Source organism: Phyllobates terribilis, unplaced genomic scaffold (assembly GCF_046119375.1).
Source record: "Phyllobates terribilis strain yellow unplaced genomic scaffold, ASM4611937v1 Scaffold_5__5_contigs__length_657084704, whole genome shotgun sequence".
Taxonomy (NCBI): domain Eukaryota; kingdom Metazoa; phylum Chordata; class Amphibia; order Anura; family Dendrobatidae; genus Phyllobates; species Phyllobates terribilis.
This window is the reverse complement of record NW_027362765.1, coordinates 14,255,752-14,277,450: the sequence shown is the minus strand read 5'-3', so window position 1 is coordinate 14,277,450 and position 21,699 is coordinate 14,255,752. Positions and strand designations below refer to the sequence as shown.

Sequence of the window (21,699 nt, the reverse complement as noted above, 5' to 3'; positions counted from 1 at the left end):
GCCCCCTTGATGAAGAAGGTGGGCTACCCTGGTGATATTGTCTGAAAATATCTGAATGTGAGATTTCTGGACCAGAGGCTCTGCGGCTCTGAGGACTTCCTCTACGGCTTTTAGTTCTCTGAAATTTGATGAGCGTTGGCTCACCTCTTTGGTCCATATACCCTGGAATAGCTCTTGGGAGACCATGGCTCCCCATCCCTTTTCGCTGGCATCCACCTTTATGGTTACCAGCGGATTCTGGATCCATGGTACTCCTCTGTTCAGATTTTTTCCGTTCAGCCACCAGAATAGAGAGGTCCTTACTCGTGGTGGTATAGAGATTCTCCTGTTCAGAGAGCGTGGGGATCCGTCCCAATTCGTAAGGATGTAAGGATGTGGGTCTGTCATGTTCGGGTATGCGCCTGAGCCCAGGCCACCATCTGAATACAGGATGTCATAGACCCGAGGACCGACATGGCGTCTCTTAATGATACGGATCTTCTGCTCATTAGGACATTGATTTTTGCTTTTATCATGACCTGTTTTTGTTTGGGCAGGAATGACGTCTGGCTGTGGGAATCCAATAGTACTCCTAGAAATGTTTTTGTCATGGAGGGAACCATATCTGATTTTTTCTGGTTCACTAACCAGCCCAGAGACGATAGGATCTGAGTGGTCAACTGTAGATGTTCTCGGAGTACTGGTACTGAGGGCCCGATTAATAACATGTCGTCGAGGTATGGTACTATTGAAATGTTCTAACCCCTGATATAAGCCATGACTTCTGCCATGACTTTTGTAAATATTCGTGGGGCTGATGAAATTCCAAATGGGAGAACATTGAATTGATAGTGGACTATTTGATCCTCTTGAGCCACTGAGAATCTTAGGAACCTCCTGTGAAGTGGATGTATGGGGATGTGGTAATATGCATCCTGGAGGTCGATTGTGGCCATGACATGGTCCTGTCCTATCAGGGGGACCGTCGACCGGATGTATTCCATCTTGAATCGTTGGTAGAGGATATACTGATTCAGTGGCCTTAGATTGATTATAACTCGGTGTGAGCCATTTGGTTTTTTTATTAGGAAGAGTCTGGAATAATGTCCTGTGCCTATCTCTCTTGTAGGAACCAGGGATATCACCCCTGAGGACAATAGGTCTGTAAGACCGGATATCAGGGTGGCCTGATGACTCTGAGTGGAGAGCGGTGTTAACCTTATCCTCTCTGGAGGATAGGAGGAGAAATTTATTTTTACTCCGAACTCAGCAACCCTCAGGACCCATGGGTCTGAGTAGATTTCTTTCCACTGAGGGAGAAAATTCGAGATGTGGCCCCTGACTGTCCTGACTTCATGGTCTGTTCTGACGCTGGTTTTGGGAGAGAAAAAGATTTTTGCCTCCTCTACCTTTTGGGTAGCTCCATCGTCCTGTTTTGCCTTTACCCCTATATTGAGGGATCTGCTCTTGGGAGGGATGAAAGGGCCACTTCTTCACATTCCTAGGTTCCGGGAGGGCCTTCTTCTTGTCTCAAGCCTTCTCTAGAAGATCATCTAGGGCTGGCCCAAACATGTATTTCCCCTTAAAGGGGATGGAACACAACTTCATTTTTGATGCCACGTCGCCGTTCCAGGATTTCAACCATAGGGCCCTTCTTACAGAGTTTGATAGCCCAGATGCTCTTGCCGCCACTCTCACGGATTCTGCAGAGGCGTCTGCTAAAAGCCCCGTAGCTTTCTGTAGAAGCGGTAGGGATGCCAAGATGTCTTCTCTAGGGGTGCCTGAAACTAGGTGTTTGTAGCGTCGGCGTCCCTGCCTCCTGCTAGGCAGAGACGCCGTTCCTCTCACCTCCCTGCTCCGTCCTCGGCGTCCTCTTCCCGCGCTGCTGGCAGCGCTCGCCGCTTCCCGAGCACTCTGCTTAGGGCGCGCGTGCTCCCTCTCTCTTAAAGGGGCCGCGCGCGCCGTCCTAAGGAGTCCCCTGCCAATTGCCGGTGGAGCTCCCATATATAAGGCGCCTCCTCCAAAATGGAGGTGCCCGAGCAAAGTTGTTGCAAAGCCTTTCACCTCTGCTTCAGCCCTCAGGTTCCGTTGCCAGTCTGTTTTCCAGCTCTGTCTACCTGCTTGCTTTCCCTGCGGTCAGACAGTCGGCCTACCAGCATCCACCAGTCTGTCTATGGACCAGTCCGCCTGCGGTTCAGGAAGCACCTGCCTGATACCTGTCTGATACCCGCCTGACACCTGCCTGATACCTGCCTGTGACCACCTGCCAGCCAGCCGAGAGACTCTTACCCGCTCACCTGGGAGCGCTCACCTGCTACCCGCCAGCTAGCCTACCTGGAGGCTCTGCCGTAACTTGCCGTGACCACCTGCCAGTCTAGTGACTCTTATCCTGCTGTCTCTTGCCGTGACCTCCCGCCTGTCAAGAGACTGTCCCCGTCACTTGCCGTGACCTCCTGCCCTTCTACCCAGAGACTGTCCCTGTCACTTGTCGTGACCATCCGCCTGTCTAGAGACTGTCCCCGTCACTTGAAGTGACCTCCTGCCCTTCTACCCAGAGACAGTTCCTGTCACTTGCCGTGACTACATGCCCGCCTTCCCTGGGAGCCACCCGCTTCCTTACAAGGACTGCCCCTTTGTATAGTAGCTCAGAGGTTCCACCTCCCAGACCCGTTACAGTTTGCTCGGGCCATGGAACCCGGTGGCACCCAAGCTCCCTCGCTCTCGGACCTATGTCATGAACTTTCCCGTCAGAGGTCCCAACAGCACTCCATCTTGGGCCACCTGCGTAGTGTTCATTCCCGCCTGGACACACTGACTACCTCATCGGGAGCTGCTTCCACTCGCACAACTACTACCCCGGCAGCGCCGCTGCCCATCAATACCATGGCATCTCTTCCCGGTCCCCGCCTTTCTGCCCCGCCTCGTTTTGGTGGAGATCCCGGTCAGGCACGGGGCTTCATTAACCAGTGCACCCTCCACTTCAAACTTTTGGCACACCAGTTTTCCACCGACCGAGCCAAAGTGGCCTTCATCATGTCCCATCTCACTGGGGAGGCGCTGGCCTGGCTAAATCCTCTATGGGAGAGAGGAGACCCCCTGGTATCCAACCTGCCAGCCTTTCTCACGGCCTTCCGGAAAGTCTTTGACGAACCAGGACGAAAGACCTCATCCGCCTCATCTCTGCTACGCCTCCGTCAAGGGAGTCTCACCGTGGGCCAATATGCCATACTGTTCCGTACCCTTGCTTCTGAGCTTGCCTGGGATAACGACGCCCTGGTGTCCGTCTTCTGGGAGGGTCTATCCGGCCAGATTAAAGATGAACTTGCCAGTCGGGACATTCCTACCACTCTCGACGACTTAATAACACTTGCCACCCGGATTGACATCCGGTTCCAGGAGCGTACCAAAGAGGTCACCCGTGAGAGGAGGTTTCCTCGCCTTGCTCCTACCTTCCAGAATCCCGTCACTTCTTCTGTTACTCCCCAGGCGCACTCACCCGAGCCTATGCAGGTCGACCAGACCAAGATGGTCAAAACCCGTCAAGAGTCACGCTGTGCCGAGGGGAGCTGCTTCTACTGTGGCAGTAAGGAGCACCGGATCCGTTCCTGCCCGGAGAGGTCGGGAAACACCTGTGTCTAGGATCGCTCAGAGAGGTCGTCCTAGACCAGAGTAAACCCTCTCCATCTCTGATGCTGTCGGTCTCTATCATCTACGGGGAGAACCGTTACTTTGAACTAGCTCAACTTGACTCTGGAGCTGCCGGAAATCTCATTTCTCAGTCCCTGGTAGAGAAATACCGCATTCCCACCAAACCTCTGGCCGAACCCTTATCTGTCGCCTCAGTGGACAGGGGTCTCTTACCGCATCCCATCCAACTTATCACCGAACCCATAACTCTGCAGGTGGGAATGCGGCACTCTGAGAGCATCTTCTTTCATGTTATACCTGGACTTTCTCATGCCCTTTTGCTTGGCCTACCTTGGCTCCAGAGACATGCACCCGTGCTTGATTGGCAGACCGGAGAAGTCCTTCGCTGGGGACAGGACTGCCATAAGACTTGTTTAGTTCCCGTTCGTCCTGTCCGTCCTTCTCCTCCCCCAGCCAATCTACCCGGCCTGCCGGTACCCTATTGGTCTTATGCTGATGTCTTTAATAAAAAGGAAGCAGAGACATTACCTCCTCATAGACCATACCATTGTCCCGTCGACTTGGTACCTGGCGCTACTCCGTCCCGAGGGCGTATCTACCCTTTGTCCGCTGCGGAGACCCGGTCCATGTCTGAATATATCGAGGAGAACCTGGCCCGGGGATTTATCCGGAAATCTACCTTCCCGGCGGTAGCAGGCTTCTTCTTCGCTAAAAAGGACGGCTCACTCCGTCCCTGCATAGACTATAGAGGCCTTAACCAGATCACGGTGAAGAATAAATACCCCCTTCCGCTCATTCTCGAATTATTTGACCGTCTGAGGGGTGCTAGAATCTTCACCAAGCTGGATCTCCGTGGGGCCTATAACCTGGTTCGTATCCGTCAGGGGGATGAATGGAAGACGGCATTCAACACCCGGGACGGCCACTATGAATACCTCGTAATGCCCTTTGGTCTCTGTAATGCTGCCGCCGTCTTTCAAGAGTTGGTCAATGATATCTTCCGTGACCTTCTCTACTCCTGCGTGGTGGTATACCTGGACCACATCTTGGTCTTCTCTCCGGATCTCCCCACACACCGGAGGGACGTTCGTCAGGTCCTGCTCAGGCTCAGGCAAAACCACCTCTACGCAAAATTTGAGAAGTGCCTCTTTGAGCAGACCTCGCTTCCATTTCTGGGCTACATCATCTCTCAGACCGGTCTACGAATGGATCCTGAGAAACTTTCTGCTATCCAGAAATGGCCCCGACCGGAGGGGTTGAAGGCTATCCAGCGGTTCCTGGGCTTCGCCAACTACTACCGCCTCTTCATTCCGCACTTCTCTTCCCGGACTGCCCCCATCTCTGTGCTCACCCGTATGGGCGCTAATCCCAAAGAATGGCCGCCCGAGGCAGAGGAGGCCTTCCTGTCTTTGAAACAAGCTTTCTCCTCCGCTCCTGTGCTGCACCATCCGGACAGCAACAAACAATTCTTCTTAGAAGTAGACGCTTCCTCCTCTGGAGCCAGAGCGGTGCTCACCCAAAAGTCGTCTTCCGGAAGAATGGTAACCTGCGGCTTCTTCTCCAAACTCTTCTCCTCGTCTGAGCGCAATTATTCTATAGGAGACCGAGAATTGTTAGCCATTAAGTTGGCACTGGAGGAGTGGCGTTACCTGCTCGAGGGGGCTCTTCACCCGGTAATAATCTACACGGATCACAAAAACTTGGCTTATCTCCAGAGTGCCCAAAGACTTAACCCGCGCCAAGCTCGGTGGTCCTTGTTCTTCGCCCGCTTTGATTTCATTCTTCATTTTCGCCCGGCAGACAAAAATATCAAAGCTGATGCCTTGTCCCGATCCTTTTTGTTCTCCGATCTAGAGGAGGAGCCAAAGCACATCATCGACCCCGCCAAGGTAATGCTGGTGGCTCCCGTGGATCTAAATCGTCTTCCACCTGGTAAGACGTTCGTAACAGTACCTGATCGTAAGAAAGTCCTACACTGGGGACATTCGTCTAAGCTAGCTGGCCATGCTGGCCAGAAAAAGACCCTCCTGCTTATTACCCGGCATTACTGGTGGCCTACCCTGCACAAGGACGTAATAGACTTTGTCTCAGCCTGTGCATCCTGCGCCTGCAACAAGGTTCCTAGACATCTGCCAGCCGGCCGCCTTCTGCCTCTTCCCATACCTGCTGCCCCGTGGCAGCATATAGCCATGGACTTTATAACGGATCTCCCTGTCTCTGCTGGTTGTACGGTCATCTGGGTGGTCGCTGACCGCTTCTCTAAGATGGCTCACTTCATTCCCCTGCCGGGTCTTCCATCTGCATCTGAATTGGCTAAAGACTTTATCCATCATATTTTCTGTCTTCATGGTCTCCCTCTCCACATCGTATCCGACCGAGGAGTTCAGTTCACCTCTCGCTTCTGGAGAGCCATGTGTAAACTGCTGGGGGTCACCTTGGACTTCTCCTCTGCTTATCACCCACAGTCCAATGGTCAAGTAGAGGGGATCAACCAAAATTTAACCAGTTACCTCCGGCACTTTGTTAATGCCCACCATTCCGACTGGGTGGATCTTTTACCGTGGGCCGAATTTTCCTATAACAATCACGAGAGCGAGTCTTCCTCCAAGTCCCCGTTTTTTATTGTCTACGGTCAACATCCTCGGATCCCGTTTCTCGTCTCTGCCTCGGTGGATAATCCGGCCGCGGAATCTCTTGTTAGCGAATTCTCCTCCATTTGGGAGAGTACCAGATCAGTCCTCCGAGCGGATGAAGAAACAGGCTGACAAAAGACGTCTGGATCCGCCCCAATTCCGTCCTGGAGATAAAGTCTGGCTCTCGTCCAAGTATGTCCGGCTCAAGATTCCTTCCTACAAGTTAGGGCCTCGGTTCATCGGCCCACTGGAAGGTATCAAACAAATCAACCCGGTGGCCTATAAATTGAAACTCCCGGACAACTTGGGGATCACGAACTCCTTCCATGTATCTCTCCTCAAACATGTGGTACTTAACTCTTTTTCCAAATCTACAGGTACGCCTCCTGCTCCGGTTTCCGCTGAGGACGAGTTTGAGGTAGAGAGCATTCTGGCCACCAAAAGGGTAAGAGGAAAGACCTTTTTTCTTGTGGATTGGAAGGGGTTTGGTCCTGAGGAGAGAACGTGGGAGCCCCGGGAGAACATACATGCCCCGCTCATCCTTGATAAATTTCTCTCCGGCCTAAAAAAGGGGGGGCCTAAAGGGGGGGTACTGTAGCGTCGGAGTCCCTGCCTCCTGCTAGGCAGAGACGCCGTTCCTCTCACCTCCCTGCTCCGTCCTCAGCGTCCTCTTCCCGCGCTGCTGGCAGCGCTCGCCGCTTCCCAGGCACTGTGCTTAGGGCGCGCGCGCGCTCCCTCTCTCTTAAAGGGGCCGCGCGCGCCGTCCTAAGGAGTCCCCGGCCAATTGCCGGTGGAGCTCCCATATATAAGGCACCTCCTCCAAAATGGAGGTGCCCGAGCAAAGTTGTTGCAAAGCCTTTCACCTCTGCTTCAGCCCTCAGGTTCCGTTGCCAGTCTGTTTTCCAGCTCTGTCTACCTGCTTGCTTTCCTTGCGGTCCGACAGTCTGCCTACCAGCATCCACCAGTCTGTCTATGGACCAGTCTGCCTGCGGTTCAGGAAGCAGCTGCCTGACACCTGCCTGTGACCACCTGCCAGCCAGCCGAGAGACTCTTACCCGCTCACCTGCTACCCGCCAGCTAGCCTACCTGGAGGCTCTGCCGTCACTTGCCGTGACCACCTGCCAGCCAGCCGAGAGACTATTACCCGCTCACCTGGGAGCACTCACCTGCTACTCGCCAGCTAGCCTACCTGGAGGCTCTGCCGTCACTTGTCGTGACCACCTGCCAGCCAGCCGAGAGACTCTTACCCGCTCACCTGGGAGCGCTCACCTGCTACCCGTCTGCTAGCCTACCTGGAGGCTCTGCCGTCACTTGCCGTGACCACCTGCCAGTCTAGTGACTCTTATCCTGCTGTCTCTTGCCGTGACCTCCCGCCTGTCAAGAGACTGTCCCCGTCACTTGCCGTGACCTCCTGCCCTTCTACCCAGAGAATGTCCCTGTCACTTGCCGTGACTATCCGCCTGTCTAGAGACTGTCCCCGTCACTTGCCGTGACCTCCTGCCCTTCTACCCAGAGACTGTTCCTGTCACTTGCCGTGACTACCTGCCCACCTTCCCTGGGAGCCACCCGCTTCCTTACAAGGACGGCCCCTTTGTATAGTAGCTCAGAGGTTCCACCTCCCAGACCCGTTACAGTGTTCCTCCAGTTGATCTAGCCAACAAGCCAATGATCGAGCTACGCCCGTAGAGACTGCATTGGTGCTTAATAGTGTTGTCGAGGTCTCCTAGGATTTTCTGAGTAGTCCCTCCATTTTGCGTTCCAAGGGGTCTTTTAATTGAGAGGAATCTTCAAAGGGCAGTGCGGTTTTCTTTGCTACTCATGCAATTTGGATATCCACTCTTGGGACTTCAGACCAGCATCTGTCGTCTCATTGTCTACAGGAAATCTATCCCTTAACTCTGTAGGGGTAGTTAATCTCTTTTCTGGAGATTCCCACTCCTCTAAGACTAAATCCCTAACACTCTGGTGTATAGGGAACACCAATTTTTTCCTGGAAAGTAGCCCCCCAAACATCTGACCCTGTACTGTTTGGGGCACTTTTTCTTCCTCGATGTCCATAGTTCTCCTTACTGCCATGATCAGTTCCTCCAAGCTATCTGATGGAAAGTAATATCTCTCTCGTTGGGAGTTATCAGGGGTTGGACTTAGTTCACCTTCCTCTGGAAGATCTTCCGAGATATATATCTCATCTTGAGAGTCTTCCTCCCCTCCCTCTGGCAGGCTAATTTTCCTCTTTTTGGCTGCTGAGGGAGTAGATGTAGAACCCTGACTAGGTGAGGGCGTAGGGAGAGTGACCGAGGCTAAGGAGGATTTGATCTCCTGACGTACAATCTCCTTTATCTCCTCCATTAAGGAAGGTTGTTCCTGCCTGATAATCTTCTTCGTACAGTCCTTGTATAGGGGTTTTCTATGGGAGGACGATAGTTTTTTTTTGTACAGATGGGACATCTGCGTGACGGTTTAAGGGGAGCTATATTCACTATTTCCTGCATCTGGGAGATGAACTACCAGTGCCATACTTACTGGGACCAGACCGGCACTGGGTTCTACAGATGCAGAGCGAGAAGCTTCAATAGACATGGTTTTGTCCTACCTGTAGATGTCTTCCTGTCCAGGGCTCCTTTTATGGGCGACCGGACCAGCGCCTCCCTCTGTTTAGAGGGCTCCTCCCCCGGTGTCCAGGTGAAGATTTCTGATCACAGGCAGCATTCCGCTCTTTTTCCCCCATAGCTTTTTGATGCGGTCCACAGTGGAACGCAAACTGCCGGAAGTGACGTCATCCACCGCCCAGCGTCCGACGTCACTTCCGGCGCCGCGGTGTGCACCCCACATCCTGAAGCAGGCATCGCCCGCGCATCCAGCGGGGGAGAGGAGAAGGAGGAGATGGACTGGAGAACTCAGAGAGGCCTCCGGTCAGAAGATCCTGCAGACTTTGCTCGAGAGCGCGAACTGCAGGAGGGGGTCCCGAATCCGGAGGAGACGGGAGCAGCGCCCTGAGGAGGAGAGGTAAAGACCTCTCGATCCTCCGCTGCCCGGCTAGTAACTTTCCCCCAGTGCCTGTCGCCGGCCCAGCACACCGGGGATGACCTCTTCATCCCTGATAGGGACTGGAAATAACAATGGAGGGAGGATGTGGGAGGGGCTATTTAAACCTCCCCTATTTCCGGTCCCTATTAGGGTGGGGTTACATCCTCCTGTGTGCTGTCATGGGAGGTTATTAGAGAAACACTGTTTGGGCACACGGCATGGCTCGGAAGGAAAGGAGTGCCATTTGACTTTTTGAATGTAAAATTTGTTTGAACAATCAGCGGACGCTATGTCGCGTTTTGGGAGCCCCTGATGTGCCTAAACAGTGGAGATCCCTCATAAGTGACACCATTTTGGAAACTAGACACCTCAGGGAACTTCTCTAGATGTGTGGTGAGCACCTTGAACCCCCAGGTGATTCACAGACATTTATAACGTAGAGCCATGAAGAGAAAAAAAAAAGAAAGAAATGAAACTTTTTCCACAAAAATGACCTTTTAGCCCCAATTTTTTATTTTCACAAGGGTAAGAGGAGAAAATGGATCCCAAAAACTGTTGTGCAATTTCTCCTGAGTACGCTGATGCCCCATACATGGGAAAAATACACTGTTTGGGCACTCGGCAGGGTTCAGAAGGGAAGGAGCACTGTGTGACTTTTTGAACGCAAAATTGTCTGGAATCGAGAGTGGACGCCATGTCGTGTTTGGAGAGTCCCTGATGCGCCTAAACAGTGGAAACCCCCACAAGTAACTGCATTTTGGAAACTAGACCCCTCAAGGATTTTATCAAGGGAATAGTGAAAATTTTGAACTCAGAGGTATGACACAGAATTTGATAACATTGGGTCATCATATTGAATAAGTTGTCATTACTCTTGAGCGCAAGTGCTCGCTACTTGAGTTTTCATCGGGTACTCGGGTATGCAACAAGTATACTTCGGGAGCTCGGGTATGCATAGAGTATCATGGGTGCTCAAGTGACATGCTCGAGTCCCCGCCCCGCATGTTTCAAGGTTATTAGACACCCAAAAAAAACATGCGGGGATTGCTCGTGCATGGCAGACAATCCCCACAAGGTTTTTTTAGCCGTATAACAGCTGTGAAACATATGGGACGGAGACTAGAGCACCCGCGATACTCTGTGCATACCCGAGCACCCGATGCAAACTCAAGTAGCAAGCACTTGCGCTCAACCAACACTAGTCACCATATCGTAATTTTTTTTTTCTTTACTTTTGAAAAAAGCCCAACCAACACAACCTTAACCCCTAGAGTTTAATTTTTATGCCGTTCCTCATGCAGTGTAAGTGATTGGGCGACTTTATTCTTCGGGTCGGTGCGATTACAGCGATGCCAGATTTATACTGAGTTTTTATGATTGACAGCTGTCACACAAAGACTAGTTTTTGCATTGCCATATTTTGAGAGCTATAATTTTTCCATATTTCGGCCAACAGAATCGTATGAAGCCTTGTTTTTTGCGGGACAAGTTGATGTTTTTATTGGTACCATTTTCAGGCACGTGACATTTTTTGATCAATTTCTATTCCGATTTTTGGAAGGCAGAATGAACAAAAACCAGCAATTCAGGAATTGTTTTTTTTTTATGCCGTTCCGCATGTGTTAAATTGATAAGGCAGCTTTATTTATATCATTTATTGAATGTGTTGGCGCTTTTACGCAAAAACTATTTTATAGAAAAAAGAATTTTTTTGTATCGCTTTATTCTGAGAGCTGTAAGTTTTTAATTTTCAGCTGATGGAGCTGTATGGTTGCTTGTTTTTTGCGGGACAAGATGAGGTTTTCAGCAGTACCATTTTTATTTACATTCATCTTTTTTTATCACGTTTTATTCCATCTTTTGTTTGGCGGTATGATGATAAAGCATTGTTTTTTGGTTCGTTTTTTTCTTTTAATTTATTTATTTTTTAACACCGTGTTCACTAAAGGGGTTAACTAGTGGGACAGTTTTTTAGGTCAGGTCGTTCCGGACACGGTGATACCAAATATGTGTACTTTTATTGTTTTTTTTCATGATAATCTTTATTTATGGTACAGTATATTTTTATTTTTTGGGGGGATTATTTTTTTTTCATATTTTTACAGGTTTTTTTTATTTATTTTTTTCACTTTCTGGCACTTTTTTTACTTTTACACTTTGTCCCACTAAGGGACTTTCAATTTTAGCAGCTTGATCTCTTATATAGCGTAGAGATTCAGCAGCTATGTGAGACAGAATCTAAAAATAAAAAACAGAAAAATCACATTGTATGATTTTTAAAAAATTATATTATATGATTTTTAAAAAATTAAATTGCATTTTATTGCATGAAATAAGTATTTGATCACCTACCATCTAGCAAGTATTCTGGCTCTCAAAGACCTGTTAGTTTTTCTTTAATAAGCCCTCCTATTCTGCATTCATTATCTGTATTAATTGCACCTTGTGAAGAATATTCAAGATTATCCCATGTCAATCTTTGTGACCTTTTTGGTGGGATGATAGAGGTCTACAAATGTAAAACAGAAACACTTCTGCAAGGGAGGGGGCCGAGAGGCTGGGATTGACAAATACCTCACAGCAGCTGTGGAGCTGCACAGGAAGACCCCCTGTGGCTTAGAAGCCATGCGGTCCTGTGTGTCAGACAATTAAAATTCAACACTGAGTTATGAGAATACGATACATCTCAGTGATACACCAAATAGATTTTTGGAAACACACAAACCGGATGAATGTCACCTTGGCTTTCAGTACAGTCCAGCATGTAGGGAAAGGGAGATAGATGGCACAGCCTTGCGGCAGCCCCCAGGGCCCTGTGCTTGGTATCCCGGCAAAGCAGGTGCCCGGCTGGATCCGATGACACTAGAACCAGCTCCCTAGGACCGTCCAGTAAAGAAGTATTTTTAGTTTTTAGCTGAGAGAGGCCAGGGGTGGAGATTCAGGTCCAGCTAGGGGGCAGAAAGGGAGTGACCCAGAGGGTTTAAGAGCTCCAGCAGCCCTAGCTCCATTGTCTTTTTCCTGGGGTGGGTCGTGATGACATGTCGTTTGGGAAAAGTCCTGCAACAAATAGAGAGCGCCCCACAAGCCTCCCATGTGGCAGCCCTTCCATCTGACTGGTAACTGACTCTTAATAACTGCTTTATATCTTTTGTACCCCTACTATTTTGTTTGCATCTCTGACCATTATGTATATTAAACCCTTATGTATATAGTGTAATGTCTAATGTGCCCTTACGGTGATTAAATATTATTATATATTATTATAGCGCCATTAATTCCATGGCGCTTTACATGTTTAAAAGAGGTATACATAGCAAACAACAAGTACAATAATTTGAACAAACATGTCAGCGACTGGCACAGGAGGAGAGAGGACCCTGCCCGCGAGGGCTCCCAATCTACAAGGAATGGGTGAGGATACAGTAGGTGAGGGTAGAGCTGGTCGTGCAGCGGTATGGTGGAGCGATGGTTATTGCATGATGGGGGGAAACATCATACTTTGAGGGTGCTTTTCTACAAAGGAGACAGGATGTACGGGAATATATATATATTTACAGTACAGACCAAAAGTTTGGACACACCTTCTCATTTAAAGATTTTTATGTATTTTCATGACTATGAAAATTGTACATTCACACTGAAGGCATCAAAACTATGAATTAACACATGTGGAATTATATACTTAACAAAAAAGTGTGAAACAACTGAAAATATGTCTTATATTCTAGGTTCTTCAAAGTAGCCACCTTTTGCTTTGATGACTACTTTGCACACTCTTGGCATTCTTTTGATGAGCTTCAAGAGGTAGTCACCGGAAATGGTTTTCACTTCACAGGTGTGCCCTGTCAGGTTTAATAAGTGGGATTTCTTGCCTTATAAATGGGGTTGGGACCATCAGTTGTGTTGTGCAGAAGTCAGGTGGATACACAGCTGATAGTCCTACTGAATAGACAGTTAGAATTTGTATTATGGCAAGAAAAAAGCAGTTAAGTAAAGAAAAATGAGTGGCCATCATTACTTTAAGAAATGAAGGTCAGTCAGTCTGAAAAATTGGGCAAACTTTGAATGTGTCCCCAAGTGCAGTTGCAAAAACCATCAAGCGCTACAAAGAAACTGGCTCACATGAGGACCGCCCCAGGAAAGGAAGACCAAGAGTCACCTCTGCTTCTGAGGATAAGTTTATCCGAGTCACCAGCCTCAGAAATTGCAGGTTAACAGCAGCTCAGATTAGAGACCAGGTCAATGCCACACAGAGTTCTAGCTGCAGACACATCTCTACAACAACTGTTAAGAGGAGACTTTGTGCAGCAGGCCTTCATGGTAAAATAGCTGCTAGGAAACCACTGCTAAGGACAGACAACAAGCAGAAGAGACTTGTTTGGGCTAAAGAACACAAGGAATGGACATTAGACCAGTGGAAATCTGTGCTTTGGTCTGATGAGTCCAAATTTGAGATCTTTGGTTCCAACCACCGTGTCTTTGTGCGACGCAGAAAAGGTGAACGGATGGACTCTACATGCCTGGTTCCCACCGTGAAGCATGGAGCAGGAGGTGTGATGGTGTGGGGGTGCTTTGCTGGTGACACTGTTGGGGGTTTATTCAAAATTGAAGGCATACTGAACCAGCATGGCTACCACAGCATCTTGCAGCGGCATGCTATTCCATCCGGTTTGCGTTTAGTTGGACCATCATTTATTTTTCAACTGGACAATGACCCAAAACACACAGCCAGAGCAACCAAGGAGTGGCTCCATAAGAAGCATTTCAAGGTTCTGGAGTGGCCTAGCCAGTCTCCAGACCTGGACCCAATAGGAAGTCGTTGGAGGGAGCTGAAAGTCAATGTTGCTCAGCGACAGCCCAAACCTGAAAGATCTGTATGGATCCCTGCTGCAGTGTGTGCAAACGTTGCCAAGAATTACAGGAAATGTCTGACCTCTCTAATTGCAAACAAAGGTTTCTGTGCCAAATAAGTTCTGTTTTTCTATTATATTATATTTATTTATAAATATATATTTATTTCATGCAATAAAATGCAAATTAATTATGTAAAAATCATACAATGCGATTTTCTGTTTTTTATTTTTAGATTCTGTCTCTCACAGTTGAAGTGCACCTACGTTAAAAATTACAGACCTCTCCATTCTGTCTAGGTGGGAAAACTTGCAAAATCATCAGTGTATCAAATACTCATTTTCCCCACTGTATAAAGGAAAGGGTATGGTACTCAGAGAATGTTTCAATAATCCGCCTCAACACGTTTCCCCAACAGCTTCATCAGGAGGCTTGACACAGGGATGTTAATTCATGATATTCAGCATAGTGAGCCTAATAGTCAGCGGTCAATGTTTAAATATCCCACTTCATCCAAAACCCCTCCCCAGACTAGGAGACCCATTCCCATTCCTAGAGGTGAAATGTCATAGGATATATAGAATGGAGTCTGTCTACAATAATGTACTGCACCTCGCTACTTCTCATGAGCTAGAGGTCCGATAATGTCCATCACCTTGTGTGCATGTCCGGAAGTGACGCGCTTTACACTGAAACCCCACATGAACTGATTGCTGCCGCACCACTCGTACCAGTGACTGCGCATGTCCGTAGTTATGTGTTCCACACCGCAGAGCATAATGGCCTATATGTGTCCGGACCATCAACCTTGTCAGTAAAGTAACATACGGTTAGAGGCGGCGATTACAGCTGGAGTGAGATGGAGAATACATGTATATCTGATATTCTAGATTTCACCTTGTAATCTCCCTATTCTGCATTATTCACTGTTGCTATAGTTATCACAATTCCCCCATATTAGGGACATAAATAATTATATTGGTTACTTACACTTTGTGTTTGTCTGTGAGTTGTATCCGGTCACCTGATTACAGGGGCATAATGGGGGCATTACACTGTGTGGGGGCATCATACATCCTCCATAAGGGGCATAATGGGGGCATTACACTGTGGGGGGCATCATACATCCTGCATAAGGGGTATAATGGGGGCATTACACTGTGTGGGGCATCATACATACTGCATAAGGGGCATAATGGGGGCATTACACTGTGTGGGGGCATCATACATCCTGCATAAGGGGTATAATGGGGGCATTACACTGTGTGGGGGGCATCATACATCCTGCATAAGGGGCATAATGGGGGCATTACACTGTGTGGGGGGCATCATACATACTGCATAAGGAGCATAATGGGGGCATTACACTGTGTGGGGGCATCATACATCCTGCATAAGGGGTATAATGGGGGCATTACACTGTGTGGGGTCGCATCATACATCCTGCATAAGGGGCATAATGGGGGCATTACACTGTGTGGGGGGCATCATACATCCTGCATAAGGGGCATAATGGGGGCATTACACTGTGGGGGCATCATACATACTACATAAGGGGCATAATGGGGGCATTACACTGTGGGGCAGTAAAGGGGTCCTGTACTATGAGAACAATACGTTTCCTCCCTTCCTGTCTCCATAGTTGGGTCGTATGTATCTATTACAGGAAACAGAACAAAAACCTTATGATTCTTATAAAGGGGCAACACAAGACCCCAAAAGAGTCTCCGTGCTGAAGGTGTTAATGCCCCCTGCGCCCAGAAATGGGGTCTCCACATACCTCCACCTGCAGAGCCGCCACCACATATATGGCTGCTCTGTGCGCACAGGACCTGTGATGAGGTCACAGGAGGGGAGGAGTCAGGGGTCACATGATCAGGGGCCTCAGTGGATGCAGGACTCTGCTGTGCTGGTTGTCATGGTGATGGATGAGCTGAAGTTTATGTGTGTGGTCAGGAGGGGTTTACAGTGTGGATGTAGCCAGGGGCGTACATAGGAATCATGGGGCCCTATAGCAGACGGTCTAATTTGGCCCCCCACAAAAAATAAGTAAATAATTGTCGGGGTCACAAAAGAGCAGATCTCACAACTTTCCAGCCTTACATAGTAATTTTCCTCCTGCATAAGGGGTATAATGGGGGCATTACACTGTGTGGGGGGCATCATACATCCTGCATAAGGGGCATCATACATACTGCATAAGGAGCATAATGGGGGCATTACACTGTGTGGGGGCATCATACATCCTGCATAAGGGGTATAATGGGGGCATTACACTGTGTGGGGGGCATCATACATCCTGCATAAGGGGCATAATGGGGGCATTACACTGTGTGGAGGCATCATACATACTGCATAAAGGGCATAATGGGGGCATTACACTGTGTGAGGGCATCATACATCCTGCATAAGGGGCATAATGGGGGCATTACACTGTGGGGGCATCATACATCCTGCATAATGGGCATAATGGGGGCATTACACTGAGTGGGGGCATCATACATCCTGCATAAGGGGCATAATGGGGGCATTACACTGTGTGGGGGGCATCATGCATCCTGCATAAAGGGCATAATGGGGGCATTACACTGTGTGGGGGCATCATACATCCTGCATAAGGGGCATAATGGGGGCATTACACTGTGTGGGGGCATCATACATACTGCATAAGGGGCATTACACTGTGTGGGGGCATCATACATCCTGCATAAGGGGCATAATGGGGGCATTACACTGTGGGGGGCATCATATATACTGCATAAGGGGCATAGTGGGGGCATTACACTGTGTGGGGGCATCATACATCCTGCATAAGGGGCATAATGGGGCATTACACTGTGTGGGGGCATCATACATCCTGCATAAGTGGCATAATGGGGCATTACACTGTGTGGGGGCATCATACATCCTGCATAAGGGGCATAATGTGGCATTACACTGTGGGGACATCATACATACTGTATAAGGGGCATAATGGGGCATTACACTGTGGGGCCAGTAAAGGGGCCCTGTACTATGAGAACAATACGTTTCCTCCCTTCCTGTCTCCATAGTTGGGTCGTATGTATCTATTACAGGAAACAGAACAAAAACCTTATGATTCTTATAAAGGGGCAACACAAGACCCCAAAAGAGTCTCCGTGCTGAAGGTGTTAATGCCCCCTGCGCCCAGAAATGGGGTCTCCACATACCTCCACCTGCAGAGCCGCCACCACATATATGGCTGCTCTGTGCGCACAGGACCTGTGATGAGGTCACAGGAGGGGAGGAGTCATGGGTCACATGATCAGGGGCCTCAGTGGATGCAGGACTCTGCTGTGCTGGTTGTCATGGTGATGGATGAGCTGAAGTTTATGTGTGGGGTCAGGAGGGGTTTACAGTGTGGATGTAGCCAGGGGCGTACATAGGAATCATGGGGCCCTATAGCACAAGGTCTAATTAGGCCCCCCACAAAAAATAAGTAAATATTTGTCGGGGTCACAAAAGAGCAGATCTCACAACTTTCCAGCCTTACATAGTAATTTTCCTCCTGCTGAAGTCCTAGATTCCTCTTTCATTGCCCCTATAAAGTATGATGCCAATAAAAGTGCCCCCCAAACACAGTATGATACCCCCATGGTGAATTCCTCCACATGCACAGTATAAACCCTACTGTACCCCACCTCAACTCCCAAGGCTAAGTATGGTGACCCCAACACAGTATGATCCCCCAACTGTGACTCCCACACAGCCCTCCAAACAGTATGATGGACCCAACACAAACCTTCACACCGTATAATTGCTTTCATACAGTATAATGCTCCCCCCATAATCCTCCATATAGTATAATGCCCCCCCATAATCCTCCATATAGTATAATGCGCCCCCCATAATCCTCCATATAGTATAATGTGCCTCCCATAATTCTCCATATAGTATAATGCGCCCCCTATAATCATCCATGTGAGGACCTGGCCACTTACTAAATACTTTTCCAGCACTGAACACCCCTTTTCGTCAATCTTAATTTTGTGTTTTGCTAGAAATTTGCTTGCTGTGTTTTGTTAAGGCCTCGTTACACATAATGAGATCGCTAGCGAGATCGTTATTACGTCACAGTTTTGGGATCGCTGGAGAGTCGTTTCGTGATCGCTGGGGAGCTGTCAAACATGCAGAACTTCCCAACGATTTCGGCCGCCCCAGCGATCTAACTAACGATCTCGGCGGTCTATTTCAACGATCCACACCTTGATAGGGACTGTACTGTGTCACAAAGGCGTGCATAAAATTACGCAATATCAGGACTCAGTCGAATGAACGAATCAACAGCCCGGAGAATTCTGCTAGGATCTGCAATCCAGCACGAGCTCAGAAACAAAGGATGGAATCGCTATTCTGTTGCCTTCTTTATGCACGACGGAAAATGAAAAACGCTGTAGCGACCACCAATCGGGGACGAGGTGCGCGGAAAAGTCCAATTTATGCACGCCTACGTGTCTCAGTTCTGAATCGCTAACGAGGTCGTTGATAAGGTGTCAAATACAGCGATGCACACTGCCCAGCGGGAGCGCAACGACCCAGGAATGGTCCAGGAAGCTTTGTAACGATCAGCGATCTCACAGCAGGGGCCTGATCATTGCTACCTGTCAGACATAACGAGATCGCTAGCAAGATCGCTATTGCGTCACAAAAACCGTGACGTATCAACGATCTCGCTAGCGATCTCGTTATGTGTGACGGGGCCTTTAGTGATTTGTTTGCTCATCAGTTCAACCTCAGGTATCTATTCCATTCAGTGACCATATCTCCGAGACCTTGGGCCATTGTTCTCTCCGTTACCACATGTCGTCTCACATGCAAACCCAGGGGATGGGTTCCACCTGAGAAAATATCTCCACTAAGGCACAATTAGCTGGGGGAGGGAGGGGTGAGCTCTTCTGCCGATTCAGGGGGCTGAACCCTGTGCAGGTGAAAGGGAAGATTCATTGCTAGTCGGACTGAGAGCTGGGTGCTATCACGGGCTGCGGTTGTAATATCCATCATCCGAAGGAGCATATGCTGTGACTGCCAATATACCGGCGGGAGATACAAAAAGATGTGGGCCAACCAAAAGTTGGGTGACAGTGGGTATCACTTGGTACGGGGCAGTGGAAATACTGATCCCAGGTTGGAAACTCTAGGACTAAGAGAATTGCCTGTTGGACATTTACCTGGAATTGCTTTTCACCGTGGTCGTAAGGAATAAAACTAATTGCATCGATAACCTGCCTAGGTGATTAATAAAATCCACAACCGCACATCTTTACAAGTGGTGGTAGCGGTGGGATCACCTATCTCTGGACAGCATACCAGGGAAAGTTACTGAGCGGTGACTTGGCAGAAGAGATGGCAGACTCCATCTACAAGAGGCTCAAAAAGAAGGAGCTGAGAACTCTTTGCTCTGGGAGAGAGCTATAGTGGTTGCCAGAGGATAACCGTGTGACCATAATACAACGCTTGGACGATTGGGACCGTGAACAGCCACAGAAGGAGGTCATTTCAGACGTGGAGGAGGGCATCTCCCTGGAGGGACCACAGCCCAGGACTGTCATCCAGATGGCAGAGGATCAACCAACTGAGTTGAGGCGGCTGCTGGACGCGCTAGGAGAGCGGTCCATGGAGATGGAGCGGGCGGCAGTGCTAAGCAAATATCTGGGTGTGCATGTAGCGATACCCCCACCCGCCCCAGTGCAGAGGACAATGGATAACAGGAGAGAGGGGCCTACATCTTTAAGGTACCGAGATATACCACAGTTTAATGAGGACACCTCAGATATTGATGAACATCTCCGGTTATTTGAGAACCTCTGCCTGCTGCATGAGGTGTCAGTCCGTGATTGGCCCAGATTTTTGAGCGTTGGCCTGACTGGAAAAGCAAGAGAAGCTTTTAATAACTTGTCTTTCCTGGCTGAGAAATGTTACTCTACCATTCGCAGTGCATTGCTAGAGAGGTATGCCGTCATGCCGGAAACTTACCGGAGGAAGTTTCGGGAGACTGACAAGCCCACTGCACACACACATCTGGAGTTTGCCAACATGCTACGGACAGCATGCACTCGGTGGATAGAAGGACTGGGGGCTCGGGAAGCAGAACATGTAATGGACATAATCATGCTGGCACAATTTATGTCAAAGCTCCCAGGTAATTTAAAAGAATGGGTGGCAGATAGAAAACCACTCAGCCTGGATGAGGCTGCCAGATTGGCTGATTATTGGTCTGCCAATCGACCTGGGCAACGTGGAAGTACAGCCCAAGTGAGTCGGGAACCAGGGCTTACACGGAGGCCAGTGAGACCCATGGACAACCGCGAGGAGGCACTGCGGGGATTTTGTACTTCACAAAGAGGGGGAGGTTTCCCAAGCCCCCAAGTACGGCCCACGTCAGGGCGGCGAGGGTTAAGTTGCCATAACTGTGGATGCATGGGACACTTTGCCAGGGCATGCCGGGAACTTTCTAGCTCACATCATCCAAGTCCCCAACAAGTGAACACTGTACAGCAATGGGGCTGGAATACTGAGGGAGAGAGGATTCCACTACCCCGACCAGAAGAGGAAGAGGCATATGTGGTACAAGGACAAGTGTCTCGGACTAGATGGGACACCTCAGCATCCTTGAACCAGCATCTGCAGCCAGTCTGGGTAGAGGGCGTGGAGGCTGTAGGGCTCCGTGACTCTGGTGCCTCAGTCACATTGATCAAAGACCACCTAATACCGGACCAATGTATTGTTCCTGCCAGCCGCATGTTAGTCCATGTAGCTGGGGGAGAATCTCTGAACATTGGAAGGGCCCGACTACATTTAGACTGGGGTCACAGTCATGGAATAGTGGATGAAGGAGTAGTTCGGCACCTACCAGTAGATGTGTTGCTGGGAAACAACCTAGGAGCAGGTTTGGTTTGCCACTGGGCCAATGTTGTAACCCGAAGTCAAGGACCAGTTCACACTGCATCAGCCGAGAGGGAACAGAGCGATCTCGACATGCTGACAACCCCCCCGCCAGTGGTGAGTAATGCACAAAATACAACGCCTGTTAGCATGACAGAATGTGACCTGGGGGAGGTAAATGACATCAGGGAGGAGTTACAGGGAGATCCATCCCTACCGGGATTGAGGAGTGCAGCGGCTGCCGAAGAGTCTTAAGAAGAGGGGGTCCGCATTATATGGGAAAGAGGGTTGATGTATCGGGTGACACGAGACACAGCGGGGCGAGATAACAAGCAGTTGGTGGTGCCGGAGAAATACAGAAGGGAGATTCTGTCCTTAGCCCACGAAGGTCCATTACGGGGACACTTGGGAGTGAGGAAGACCCAACGCAGGGTTATGAGCAGGTTCTTCTGACCCGGGGTGACCCTTGAAGTAAAAAAATTTGTAAGCTCCTGTGAGACTTGTCAAAGAGTGGGAGGCCCGCTGCGCAGAGCTCCTTTACAACCCATGCCGTTAATAGCAGAACCTTTTCAACGGGTAGGGGTGGATTTGATAGGTCCCCTGCCTCGACCCAGTCGCTCAGGGAAGAGATATATATTAACGGTTGTAGATTATGCCA

The 21,699-nt window shown here is 49.3% G+C and overlaps 2 protein-coding genes across 3 annotated transcripts in view; one reads left to right on the top strand and one right to left on the bottom strand.

Annotated features, from left to right (window-relative positions):
- The window catches only part of LOC141271758 (uncharacterized), a 64,820-nt gene extending 48,835 nt beyond the window's left edge, over positions 1–15,985 (bottom strand). For both annotated transcript variants that reach the window (XM_073681864.1, XM_073681865.1), the window contains exon 1: positions 15,919–15,985. The gene's annotated coding sequence lies outside the window, so the exon portion shown is untranslated. The remainder of the gene's footprint in view (positions 1–15,918) is intronic.
- LOC141270496 (uncharacterized) overlaps positions 1–21,699 on the top strand; it is a 462,326-nt gene that overhangs the window by 286,370 nt on the left and 154,257 nt on the right. The window lies entirely within an intron of this gene.